The 14,748-nt window shown below is 36.9% G+C and overlaps 1 protein-coding gene across 42 annotated transcripts in view; it reads right to left on the bottom strand.

Moving 5' to 3' along the window:
- Positions 1–14,183, bottom strand: part of Lingo2 (leucine rich repeat and Ig domain containing 2) — a 1,208,229-nt gene extending 1,194,046 nt beyond the window's left edge. For 39 of the 42 annotated variants that reach the window (XR_012440409.1, XR_012440405.1, XR_012440406.1 and 36 more), the window contains exon 1: positions 13,918–14,183. The gene's annotated coding sequence lies outside the window, so the exon portion shown is untranslated. Of the gene's footprint in view, positions 1–13,050; positions 13,246–13,917 lie in introns of those variants that run through there. The other 3 variants (XM_074051644.1, XM_074051652.1, XM_074051638.1) reach the window with 1 other exon arrangement.
- Between the last annotated feature and the right edge of the window lie 565 nt (positions 14,184–14,748).

Here is a 14,748-nt window from a genome sequence, read left to right as displayed (position 1 = left end):
AACTTAGTTTTTCCTGAAAGTTTAAGTGCTCCAAAAGGTTGTGGGGTGGTGGGAATTGTTTATATATTATAAATGTAACCATCATTTCATCTTAAACGTTAAACATGCTCTAAGGAGACAACTTCAAAATCTTGAAAGCATACACCAGTTCTTGAGAAACACAACAGTTAATGTCTGATATGCATCTTATATTGTTGTGTTCCAAAGTCACTGCTGTAGGGACTTCCAGAGGATTATTAGAAAATAATTTGTGGCACTCATTATTTTAAGCCATTTATAAATTAGATAAAATGAATGGCTGTGGTCTTGAACAGCGAGAAGTGTTGACTACACCTTTCCTGGAAGAGGCAAGATTTTGCAATTTTTTTCCAAAAGTCAAAGGAGGTTATTTTGAAAAAAGAGCTGGTTGAGAGATGTTTCAACCCCGGGCCAAGAAGAATAGAAACAGCAACGAAGTAATCACAACAGAAGGGACAGATTTCCAGATTTCTAGGGGCTGGAGGAGAAATGTTCTGCATCTAGCCAGAAGAAAATACATTTTCTGGTCATAGAAAATGTAGCTGAATAGTACAAGCCAGGGACTCTGTGAAACACATATCTTTCTGTTTCAATACATCACATTATGCTGTGGTAATAAGCAACACATTATGCTGTGGTAATAAGCAACCCTTTAATTTCAATAGCTTAAAACCACAAAGATTAATTTCTTCCCCATGCAACATGATTGTTGTGGGTCATTGATGAGCAGAGGATGGCTATTCTCACTAAAGTTTCAGTGAGTCATGCTAAAGAAATAACCATCATATTTAAAGTTGCTGACTGCAGTGTCAGAAAGAAAAAAGAAAGGTCTCTGTAATTCTCATATTCGCTCAGCCTATCAGTGATATTTGCTACTTTGCTCACAATTCACCAGTCAGAACTGGTCACGTGCCCTCGCTCGGTGACAGAAAGGCAAGGAATTCAATTGGCCTATGTGTGCAGAAAGTACATAGTTAAAAAAAAATGTGTGCTATGTATCAACCATACTACCTAAGGTAAAACAAACAAACAAACAACATTAAAAAAGAAAAGAAAAGAATCCACCAAACCCAGAGGAAGCTTATCACATGTTATGTTTAAGTCAATCAAATCCAATTTTACATTTAGCTCCTCTACCTTTCTAAGGTTCAACCCTAAAGGAGCTCAGGGCAGAGAGGGTGGAAACCATGTGGGGGAAATAGAAAAGGCTGATGGACTCCTAGTGTTTCCCAGTACAAGTGGTCAGCATAGAACTGACTGGAACTAATTTGGGACTTCCAAATTATACAAATGAGTATAGAAGAAATGATATTTCACATAATTAGCAGTGGTTGCAGAACATTTTATTTTCTGTAATAGCAAGTCAATGAAATATGAGGCCCATCTGAGATTTCATTCATGAGCAATACAATATTTAGCCCCATAGGGCAGCTTTGCATACTGAAGGCGAAGGGGAGAAAACCAGTTTGCTTAAATAAGAAGCACACATGTGAACATTTGTGCTAGGTGGATGATAAAGTTAAAAAAGAAAGTAATTGGGAAAGAAAAACTTCAAGGTGAATCCAAAAACAACAAAACTAACAGAATACCTTTAGAAAATCAGGGAAAAATAGCATATAACCAGAGATTCTCAGAAGCATTAAGATAAAAAGCTATTAGTGAAATAGGCAAAAAAGTTTAGCAATCAAGCCAAAGTGCCCTGAAGTTTCTCCTAGACACATGAAACCAAAATTAAAGATAAAAATGCTATGAGTACCTGACTTAAGTCAAAAACACCTAAGAAAATGCACCATCACAGCAAAATGAATGGCAGAAAATCTGATTAGATGCTGTAACATTGGCCAACTAGGAATGCTGGGCAGAGACGAAAAACATAATTTATTTCCAACAAACTAGATTTAGGCAAAGAGTGATAACCCCGTATGCTATCAGATCATATTAATAGTGGATCTCCCAGAAGCCAACTTCCACTAAATCAGTAACTTTGATCTTTGAATTTTTCTCTGTCAGTGATACAGAATGAATCAAAAAGAAAACAGGAAACTAAGTGCTTAAAGAGGTCAAATATTCAAAATAAAACAGAGTGAAATGTGGATTATTTCATGGAGAATGACTACAATTTGAAGAGTGGGTAAAAACTGATGTTGATACAGAACTTTACAGTTTATAATCTTTAGTCTGGGTACAAATAAAAATTACATGAAATTTATCAAGTAGTCATTTATGACCATGTCCTTAAACTGCATTAGTCTATTTGAACTCTCGTCTTTGTTATATAACCTATAGAATAAAAGTCATATCATATGAAAATGAAAATTATATTACAAAAAAGCAGTGACAATCCATTAAAAGAAACAAATTATTTTCATTGAGGTTGCTTTTCTGTACAAATCTTTCACTTAGTTTTAAACTTATTTTATTAGTGACCTTTAGTTATGTACTTAATATGATGATGATTTCCTCTTCAAATTGAATATACATGTATACTTTGTATCCATGATCTATCCTATCATCAGAAACTCCATTTCAGTTATGTAGGCTAAGTGAGTTATTACCACTATTTCACACATTATGAAACTCACACTTCAGAAGATTAACATATTTTCCAGATCCAGTAACTTCATCAATGGCAGAGTCAGAATTTAAAATCACATACTTAAAGTTTGATCATAATTATGATTTTGGATATAGTGTAAAACTCAATTTTCTAAAAAATCATATTATATTTCATTCCAAGAAGATTTAATGAGAACTATGTCCAAAAAATTTAAACATGAAATAAAAAATAGATTTTCTCCCTCCAGGTAACATGGTTTGGGAAGACAAACAGGTCAATGAACAAAAACCATAACAAATTAAATAAATACATATAAAAATAGAAGCTAATAGATGACAAGAGATTGTATTGAGTCCAGAGTTTCTGAAAGCACTTATTGAGAATGTGATAGACTAGTTTCTAAAGAAAGAATAAGAGTTTTCCCCAATGGTCTAAAAAGTCTCTTTTAGTTGGAGAGACCCCAAAATACAAAGCCATGGAGAGATACATTTAAAATGGACCAGTTTTATTTAGCATTAGGTGATACTATAGGTTTTATGGGGGGGAGGGTGCATACTGTGGTTTGAACTCAGAGCCTTGTCCTTGCTAGACAGGTGTTCCTGACACTTGAGTCATATCTCCAGACCCGTTATTAAAGTTATTTTTCAGACAGAGTCTCACACTTTTTGCCCTGGGCCAGCCTCAGACTGCCATTCTCTTACCTATGCCTCCTGCATAGCTGAGATTACAGGCATGCACCATTGGAGATGTTGAGGTGGGCTGGTCTCTCTTTGTGACTGGACTGGCCTCAAGCCACAATACCACAATTTCTGACTCTTAAGAATGTGGAATTATAGGCATGAACCACTGCAACCTGCTGATTATTTTAGTTTTCAATATTGTTTCCAACATTTAAAATTTAAGTATGAATTATTAATTAAAATCATTCTACTTTATTCTTATAAAGCAAGTAATATAGTTGGTGTTTCTATAGTGAGAGTGACAGAGAGGTGAATTAATTGTCCCCTGTCCCCCCACAAGCAAATAATTTCCATGGTTTTTTACCATTAATATCGATGTGGTTATCATCCACATTCTAACGCTGTAATTTGAAACCACTCACTTCTACTGAATGGAACTTCACACCTTCTTTGAGCATCACCTTAACATCATCATTGAACCTTCTTTTTTCAGCCAGCTACCAATGCTTTTAGCCTTATTCTTCTTAAGAACAGAAGATTCTGTCCTTAAGGATGGGTGAACAGGATCAAAAGCTGGAAGCCCTACAGGATAATCATCAAATCTACCTCTTCTTAACAGTTACCTAAGCCCAAATATTTTAGACTATGAAAGTACCCATAAATAACATAAAGAATTTGTTTAATTTCACATTTAGTTTATCAATCTTTTTCATACATATTTTAAGTATAATTGGTAACAGTGTACCATTTTTGTCATGGAGATTATAGTTTCTCTGTCAAAGATACACTATATATTTATTAAAAATTTATGTAGTATCTTCTGAAGAAAATCTTGAATGTAAACCAGCCATAGAAGCCAATGCCTTTTTACTTAATTTGAGCATCTGCAAATGTAATGTCAATAACTGATAAATATATTTTGAAACTCTGTCCACTGATTGCAATCAAAAAGTTTTTGAAGAAAGAAAGGGAGCATGTTGTTGGAGCTGGAGAAAAAGAAGAAAGAAAGGGAAATGAATAAGCATCAATTTAATTTAGTTAGGTAGAATGAATTTCTATGAAAAATAACAAAATCATGTACAAAACAGTCTGCTTTAGACTTCAATGTCCAAGTATATATCAGCCAATGACTTGGACAGAGTATTTTGTAAGGGATATATCCAAGGTGTGGGTAAAGGACTGGATGGTTAATACCACTCATGGTACATAAGGAACAGAATCCATGAAAATCATGGATTTTTGCTTTGCTACTCCAACTTTGATTTTAAAAAAATATACTACAAGAATCCAATTACAGTAATCCCACTAAAACTTGTGTGACATGGCTGGAGATATTCAGATCATCGGAAGCAATGCTACCACACAAGAGTACAACCTTAGGATTGAAAAATTCTGCTTGACATCTATCTTTTCAAATCCTTTCTGGTCTCTGGCCACTAAATGTTCCTGTTTTCTATCCACAAAGCACATATGCTCATCTCACTGTCTTATTTCTAGTGCAATAGTACTTCCTACTTTGTTAAAACCTTACGTGGCCCTAGGAAGCACTTTTACTTTGTAAATTATGTATTTCTGTAACTTTAAATAATTTTATGATGCAAATACTTTATATTCAGAAAACAGAAAAGGCTAAAAGGCTTTAATCAACTAAATAAGTGAATAAGGATATGATTTAAGCAAATGTGAATACCTAGCACATAGCATAACGGTTCATAGTAGGTGCTAGGGGAATACTGAGGATGATAATAGGAGTTATTCCAAGTGAAAAAGATTTTCACAATAACACAAAGGGAGTTAATCTAGTTAGGGGAATGTAGTATACATTTTTGTGTTTCTTAGGAATGAGAGAAAATAAGACGAGGTACAAAAGATGAATAATTTGGATTAGTCTGCTCTAAAATAGTTCTCCACTGAATGTTGCCCAAGTACCAGATGCTTCTTATAATTCCCTCAAACATCACGGGGAAATTCCTGACATTGGGCTTTGTTTCTTATATGCACATACCACAATTTCTTGTTAAGTATTTAGTTTTTCTAAGTTGCTCATAAGTTTTTTTCCCCACAATTAGCCTATAAGTATCTCAAAGGCTTAGTTTAGCTATTTATAACCCATAGACAATCCAAGACCCAGGACCTATATCAGTGCTTAAAACACAGGTAATACATAATAAACACCTGTTGAATTAATCTATTAATATACCATAGACTGCGTTGGTTACAATCCCCATTTTTCTCCTTTTCAATGTAGCTTGGAGATTTTCCCATACTGGTAGTTAAAGAATCACATTTCATTTATCTTCATACTAAACCAACAACATAGCACCATTATGTGAGTATTACAAAGCTTAATTGTTTCCATATTGGAGATGTGGATTTTTTTTCATTTTTTTCAAAATAGGTATTTACAGTTTTGTCCCTTCCCTGACAATCTTTCTGCCTTTTTAAGTCTTTTTCTTGCCTTACTTCATTGACTAGAATTTCCAGTATAAATGCTGAGAAGAGATGAAAGGATGCATTCCAGCCTTGCTTCCAAGCTTAGGGGAAAAGCATTTGGTCTTTCACCGTAAGTATTATATTAGCTTTAGGTTTATCACAGATGTACTTTACTAATTTAGGAATTTCTCTTCTAGTTCAGTTTTCTAAGAGTTTTTATCAAAATAAATACCAGGTTTTTCTCAAATCTGTTTTCCATATCTACTAAGATGAGTACATGATTTTTATTTATTTTTGTTGTTGTTGAGACTGGGGTTTGAACTCAGGGTTTTGCACTTGCAAGGCAGGGGCTTTACCACTTGAGCTACACCTCCAGTCCATTTTTCTCTGGTTATTTTTAGAGATGGGATATCAGAAACTATTTGTCAGGGCTGCCCTCAAACTACGTTCCTCTGGCATTCAACCTCCCAAATAGCTAGGATTACAGGTATAAGCCACCAGCTCATGGCTATGATTTTTCTCTTGTACCTGTTTATATGATGAACCTTTTGATTGATTTTCTAATGTTAAAACAATATTGTATTTCTAGGATGAACCAAACTTTGTCATGATGTATTATCTCTTTGTACAGTACTGAATAGTTATATTTGCTAAAGATTTGTTAATAATTTTAGATCTATGTACATGATAGACACTGGTCTATAGTTTTCTTAAAATATCTTTTCATGATATCTGTTTCAATGTGATGCTGATTTTTTAGAATTTGTTGGGAAATGTTCCCTCCTCCAAGAGTTCCTGAAATTGACATATATATTTTTTTACAGAATTTTTTTTTTTGCTTAAATGTTAAAACGAGTTTTTTTTAGTGAGCTCTTTTGTGTCTGGGGTTAACTTAATGGGAAGATTTGAGGGATTTGTTTCATTTTGAGTTTGGGATTTTTCACAGCTGTATTGTATACCATTTATGTACCATGGAAATTTACTTATTTAATGTGATCAATTAAACAGTTTTAGTAAGCTTACAGATTTTTGTGGCAATCACCACAATCCAACTATAGGATGCTTCCATCATCCTCTAAAAGATTATTCATGCCTATTTTTTAGTTACTCACCATCCCAACTCCCAGTACTAGCCAAACACCAATCCACTCTCTAAACCTACAGATTTGTTTTTATGTACATTTTGTAAGAAATGGAAGCATGTGATATGTAATCTTACTTTTGGCTTCTTTCTTGTAGCATATTTTAAAAGTTCTTGAGGTTGCATCATGTATCAGTGTTTCCTCCTTTTTTATTGCTGAATATTATTTCACTATATGGATATGTCTTGTTTTGTTTATTCATTCCTTAGGTGACTTGGTGTGGAAAGGTTTTAACCACAAATATAATTTCTTTAAATGATATAGAACACTCAAGTTATCTATTTCATCCTTGTGTCTATAATAAATCTCTGCAGATTCCAAAAGCAATTCTAAGGATAAACTTCTGAAAGAGAAATTTATAGCCAGTCATTTTAAACATTTGTAATTTAATAGACAATTAAATAATTACTTAAATTGTGATCCAGATGAGTTTAACAGATTTATAACACCAATTATATATCATACCAATCATATATGTGTGTATGCACATACATATATATTTGTACACACATACGTATGTATACACACACATACATTTCCCAACTCCATTACCAACACTGTCTATCAGTGTTTCCATATTTTTCCAAATCATCAGCAGACTATCTTCCTAGTGTGTTAATTTGCATGGCTAAGATTATAAGTGATGCTATATGTTTATTGTTAATTTATACTCCCTTGCATTCCAATGTCCTCCCCTTTATTAATTTTTCCCAAGCCACTCTCACTTCATCCTGTTCTCAGTTACTTGGTAACATAACTCTATTACCTTCATGTTACAGCATCTGGTGAAAACCAGATAATTAATAATCATTTCCTGAATGAGGTGGTAGTCTAAGGTAATTATTATTAGCTTCTCAACTTTTGACTTCTCAAGTACACAAAATTCTTTTTTAAAAATTATTGTTGTGCTGTGTGGGGGAACATCGTAGCACTTACAAAGTTTCTTACTATGTATCAAATATGTCATACTTCAATTCATCCCCTCTACTTTGAATCAGGACCAGTTCATGTACACCAATATACTGTGAATATCAAACAGAAAAGCACTTATATGTCAATAAATATTTGCATATTAATTGATGCAAATATCACTAACTGAGATCAAGGCTAGGGTGTAGAATTACCTGCAACTGAAGTGAAATTGTATAAAGAAAAATCATTTGCAATTCATAATCATATGCTTAGTCAACAGGTGACAAAATATATTATCACAAGGACTGCTCTCTCACTCTCTCCCTCTCTCTCTCTCTCTGTCTCTTTCTCTCTCTCTCCATATATGTACATATATATATGTATATATACATATATATATATGTATATATATACAACACATGCGCATATATACACTTGTATGAGTGTGTTCACGGAAAATCACAAATAAAATAGTTTGTGAAGTATAATATATAAAATAAATACAGTTTGTGCATATATATGTTATACATATGTGTATGTATGTGATAAAGTCAAATAAAAATTAAGATAGAGGCACTTTCCTTTTCAAAGTGAAGCCCATCATTTCAAAATCAACATTCATCACAAGAAACTGTTGTGGCTACCCTGCTATATGGGGAGCAATACAGTTTTTATGCTAATTATTTCCCTTCATGCTGGCTACTAGATAGATATATTGGAGCTAGCCATAGTTACATTATCATAGAATGAGACTGCATGAAGAAACAAAAATCTTCTTATGCAGTCCAATTTAGAATCCATTTAAAAAACTGTCTAGGGCTACATCTAGAAACTGAAATGTGCTGGGAATCTTAGCTCTATTATGCTGAAATTTAGTTATGATTTTTGTAAAGAATTATTATTCTCTCTTTATGGAAAATTTTGACATTATGTTCTAGTATACATACAACAAGAATAAATTTTTCCAGCCTGGGCTCATAGGTTTTTATTTAATCTTACTCATTTTTTAGAGAAAATAAACTCATCTTGACGATAACTCCAAAGCTCTAGGAAAGGAAATGAAATTTCACTCAACACTGCAACCAGTAAAGAAAGGCTGCTCCTAAAATTAACTAGTGAATACACTGAGAAAAGCAACACAAGTTACTCTAGTTTCAAATTCCAGCAGTCCTCACAGTTCATCAGAAGACAACATAGTTATTTTAATGGAGTTTTTTTCAGTTTAGTCAAGTCTATTATTAACATTTGCTACTTACTTTCTTACTAATTCACATGATGAAAATAATTTATAATCAATATTATTGGCATTAAAGCCACTAAAATAAACCAAAACAAATGGATTATCAGGTTTGTGTTCAACTTCATTAATTAAACCATTGAGTCAACATTACATAAGCTAACTATTTGTAAAGTGTTCTAGAAATTGGGCAACATACCTGACTTTAATGAGAGCAATGATGGCTGCTACCTCTGTCACATGAGAACAATGTTTAATTTAAAAAATTATAGAGAAACTCCAATGAAAAGTTATTACTTAAAAATATTTTACTCTGATTTTCTCTGGCCTCTTCTTTGACATCACAACTTTTTTAGAACAGCTTTAAAGTCTGGAAATTCTTTCATGTCTCACACAATAACACTGTAAGATTTCCAAACATCATAAAATTTGTTCCATATTAATAACAACCCTAAGGGAGTTATCTCTCACACATATATAACTGTTAATAGTTAGTTCATCCAAGAGAGAAAAATACTCTCATTGAAGAAATATCAAAATCTACTTTCATAATGAAAGTCTTACAGGTATCCTTTGCATTTATTTCATTTATACTTCTATCAAATATTATAAGGTCTTATGTTTACATGATACTCAAAAGGTTTCTTTTCATTCTCCAAAGCTTAAAACTAGTTGTGATCAAAGTGTTAAACACAAAATAGAGTGAGTAGGTATAAATTTTTCCATTGTACACAAATCAGCACTGGAACTGAGAAAAATGAGAGCTTTTCACAAGTGATACTGTAAGTCATAAGAGACCTAAGTAGTGTGCCAGTCTTCCAGTGTCAAACCCAATGCTTAAACTCTTCATTCATGCTAAGTCAATCTCTCTTGGGAGATTTCTGAAATCAGGATTTTCTCCAGGAGAACATTTAAGGATCTTTTAGCAATTGAACGCAACCAGTGATAACACAAAAAAGTAAGTAAAAGAAAGTAACATTTAATAATGACTTGAATGGAGTTAAGGTTTCCTGAAAAGTAACCCTGAAAAGGGTTACTAATTTCAGAAGAGTTGAGACAAATGTGATTCAACTATTTGTTTAATGTGAACATTTCACATTTGATTGCACTGGCCAATTTGCACATGCAGAGTATTAACTACATGGAAGTAAGTCACTCAACATACAAATGCACCATGTTCGTAGGTAGTTCATCTGTCTCAGGTGACTAACTACCTATCCTTCTATGCTTCCCAGGATCAAAAGCTAGTAGAGTTTTAGCCAGACGTAAGAGAAATCCACAGTAAAGGAGATAACAATGAACTGATGACTGAGGCTCCCCAAAGAATCAAAACCACATTCTCATTGGATTTTCTGAATATGACATTCAAATACAAATGCAACATTTTCAATTTTAATATCTTAAGAATATCTTCAATTTAAAAACAAATTATGAACCAGTAATTATAAAATAACTATAGACTAGCATAGATTTTATTCTGCAGGAAATATTTTAGGAAATAAAGAAAGAAGAAAAAGAAGGGGACATTTTTTAAAAAATGTAACAAAAAATGGTGGCTGAAAGAACAAATTCTAGAGATAAATGCTGTTAGACAGGTAAGCCTGATGCTAAGATTTAGCCAGTTTCTCCTTTTAACCTTTTCTTTCTTTAAAAATATTTTCTTAAAGCACCATCTGTTTTCTTTCAGGAAACACAGCATTTATGCTTAAATAGTTTTTAAAGTTCTTAATACCCAAACAGCTCCCAATAAAGCACAAAAGGATGTGGCTTGTTGACATATCTCCTTATCAAAATTACAAATGGAGTCCCCAGACATTGGTTCAGGGCCATGAAATCAGGAAATGTTCACATAAAATCAGAAAATTTATTTTTTTCATCTAACATGCTGCCTTGTATAAAAAGCAACCAAATTGGAGAATTAGCAAACAGTGACAAGCCTGTTTGCATGTAGTGACCTCCTCTCCTTGTACTACAGGAAAACATTTCCACCTAGAGTTCTTTCACAGAATATCTAGAGACCAAGTGAAATCAACCATAATGACTACCAGCGCCAGATAATAATCAGTTTTTAATTGAAGCATCAAGCCAATTAATTTGTGACAACTTCCTATCACTTCTCATTCTTGACACCAAGTTTCAGAAGACTCAAATGATTTTCAGGACATGACATCCCTGGACCTGTTTGGTCTCTTTTAAAATCACATTTATTAGAGAGAAAAAAATCTTTAGAGATGAAGTGTAAAAACTGCATTTGAGATTACAAACTTGCCTCACTAGTTTGATTCAATTAAAAGGAACACAATATCCCTTAAGCACTGTATATAGAAATTCTTAACACTAACAGGTTTTTCATTCATTTCAGAAGTGTGTTTCAGAAAGACAACTGAGATTTTAATATATATTTACCCTGGTTAATTCAACAAATGAGTGAATTGTGTCTATATTGGCAGATAGCTAGATTTAGGTGAGTAGCTATCATTTTTCACATCACAAAATTTCCAAAACAAAACATCTTAAGAACAAACCATCCTTCTGGGGACTTCTGTAAGATATTTTTTCTTGCTTCCCCTCAGAGATACAGCCAGTCTAATACATGAATGACAAACTTTATATAAATCTTCTCTAGGATGATGCCATGAGATATTCTGGAATGAAAACCATCAATAAATTTCTTCCTTTCATTTCCACTAAAATACAGTTGTTAAAAATATTAACTTACATATTTACCTTAATCAATAAGGTAAATAATGGATGCCCTCCACATAAACGATAAACAAAACATTTCATCCATCATCAATAGTCAATTCACGTCACTTAAAATGTGTAGGGTGAATATCTGACAGTATCTCACAACACATTTTACTGGTTTTCAGCAGGAAGTACTTCGTTTTTTTTTCTTCCTCCCACTCCAACTGTATTGAAAGTAATACATACTCTAGAAAATGGTGATAGTACACTGAAAAGGCTCTTCGTTTGGAATGTTAACCACTGCTTCCCATTTTTGAAAAATATTTTTCACTCTTTTCACCATGTGTCCCAATATTTCACAACTGCTGGATCTTGGCTTTTATTTCTAGAGTATTCCAGGACCCAGTGTAATTTTCTTCTTAATTTAGTGTTATTCAATGAGAGATTGACTATCATAAGAAGTGTTAATAGACACCTTTAGAGAAGTCTTAAAATTGTATTACAGAGTATAAAATGACCACACGTGATATGCACGAACGCACAGCACACTGGAAAACATACATTACTGGTTGTGTGACAGACGTGGGCAGACATGGGGCAATCACACCAAGCATGCACAATACCTTTTTTTTTTTTTTTCTGCTCAGACACAATAAAACACATTCAGTGCCCACCGCTCCCAGGGCAGTACCTACTATCAAAGATTATATTTCTTAGTGGCTTGAGCAAACTGGATTATGTCAATGACAGTGTGAAACGTATAATGAATCTGACTTCATCAAATAATCTGAACTCAAGGCTATTCCCCAGCATTCCCCCCACCCCAATAAACAAGCTTAACTTCACCCTCCTTCCTCCTCTCAGGTTCCTACTGGCCTTGACTTCCTTCTTATTCCTCTCCCTTCCTCTCTTCAAATCTTTCAGCAGCTTTGCTCTGCTCACAGATCCAATCCCTTGGGAAAGGAGATCAGTAAAAAGCTGAATGGGGCGACTTCACCATCAGGTGAAGAGGAAAGGGGAGGAAAGAAGAGGGTGTGGTACTCTTTTTCTCCACCACACCCCATCCCTGGAGTCTTGCACTCCAGTCCACTGCGGCTCAGAGGGGACACAGCGGGTTCCCTTGCTCATCCCCCGTCAACCCAGCCCAGCCCAGCCCAGCTTCCCGGAGCTCTCCGCAAAAATAAAACTTCCTTTGAGGCAAGCAAATATTCATGGGAGACAGACAAAACAGGCATGAGTTCGAAGGTAGTCTTCAAAGCACCGAGGAAAAGACTCAAAGGCACCTTTAGATACAAACCCTCCACTGGCTCCCACCTGAGTATTTGCCTGAGAATTTACCAAGAACTAGGGAGGAGATAGGAGAGAGAAGAAAGGGGGCATTACCTCCCAGGGCTACCCTCAGGGCGCAGACTAGGATAGCATCGCCGAAGTGGCTTCGCTCAGGGCACAGCTTCCCAGAGCTCAGTCTGGATTCGGACCCGCGTTCTCGCGGCGCGCCGCTCAGCCAGGACGCGCGCCGGGACTCGGGCTCACGTACCCGGTCCCAGCCAGGCTCGCGTCCCCCCGCCGCGCCGGTTCCTCCACCCCGCGGGCACGCTCGCTCCCGGTGCTCGCCCCTACGCCTCCCGGTGCCCCCACACCCACCCGCTCCGCCGCGTCCGCTGGGAGCCTCTAGCGGAGGCGAAGGGAACCGCAGCCGACCCGCGGCGCCCGGGCTCCGATGCCGGCTGCACCAAGCCGCATGGGCATCGCGTGCCCCCCAGTCCGCCGGCCGGGTGCCGCTGCCGCCCATACCTGCCCACCTGCGCCAGGCTCACCTGCCACCGCGTCCTAGCTGCTTTCCACCGTGCCCATAGCTCCCTATGGCCACGAAGGGGTGGGTCTGCGGTGCTAATGAAAAAAAAAAAACTCGCCAAAAAATTAAAATAAATAACAATAATAAAAATAATAAAACCCATACGCTGTAAATCAATCTGGACAGACGACCCAGGCGGATACTGAGTTCCAATAGGTTTCAAAAAGTGTAAAGGACAGGACACTCCCTTCGGCTTCCTGCTTCTCAACTGAACACCATCAGCTTTGGCTACTCCTGGACTTGCCCGCCCTGAACCATTCGCGCGGGTTGTGCAATTGCGTGGCGACACCCGGGAGCTCATCCTAACTTGGCTTAATCCCTCACCCCATCTCCAACATCTATTTTCAGTGATGTTTCTCTCTGGAGATTCAGTCAGCGCTTTCGCCGTCTCTTACCTTGAGACGCTGTAAATTCTCCTTCATGTCTTAAATCCAAAGCTAAGGATGCAACACACACAAGTCCAAGGGTTTTATTTATTTTTTTTTCTGGACTTCCCCAGTCTTCAGCTCTGCCGGCTTTTCTTTTCAAAGGGTTCAAGAAGGGGTGGTGGTTAAAAATGCCTTGCAGTGGAGGCGCTTGCAAACCTTGACGCCTGTGGGAAGGAAGTCCGGCCACCTTTGCCCGCACACGGAAGCCTTCCAGTCCCCGCTCAGGAAACTTGGCTGCCTATCCAATTTTTTTCTGTAACCCCATGAACATGTCAGTCAATTCCCTGGCGTTAAGCAGGAAAGAAGGAAATATTCTCAGTTGTGGCCGCTCCTCTCTCTCTCTTGAAAAATACCCTTCCCCCTTATCTCCCATTAATTTGGAAGATCTGCACTCTGCTTGGATTTTGTGCGGACCAGGTAGAGAGATGCTGGAAGAAGAGCCGCTGGAAGAAGAGCCACACCAAGGCACGGCTTCGGTACCCAGTCTCCCTGGGCAGCCTTTGCGCAGACGTTTCTGCCCCCTAGAAACTTTGCCGGGAAGCGGCTGCGGCGGAACGCAGCTGGGATGATCACCAGGTGAGGAGGCTTCTAGGAACCCACTGCTAGAAGGAGGGACTCGGGGCAGGAACTGGGCGACAGGCTGCTGGGTCCCGACGGTCCCACTCGGCGCGTGGACTGCGCGCACACAGACGCACCACACACATGCACCACACACACGCACACCCCCGCGCGCGCGCAGCAACACGCACGCCCAGCCCGGCGTCGGCGCCCCCAGGCCACTGGAGAGAGACGGAGAGG

Source organism: Castor canadensis, chromosome 13 (assembly GCF_047511655.1).
Source record: "Castor canadensis chromosome 13, mCasCan1.hap1v2, whole genome shotgun sequence".
NCBI lineage: Eukaryota > Metazoa > Chordata > Mammalia > Rodentia > Castoridae > Castor > Castor canadensis.
The sequence above is the reverse complement of the archived record's forward strand: the minus strand, read 5'-3'. Positions and strand labels throughout refer to the sequence as shown.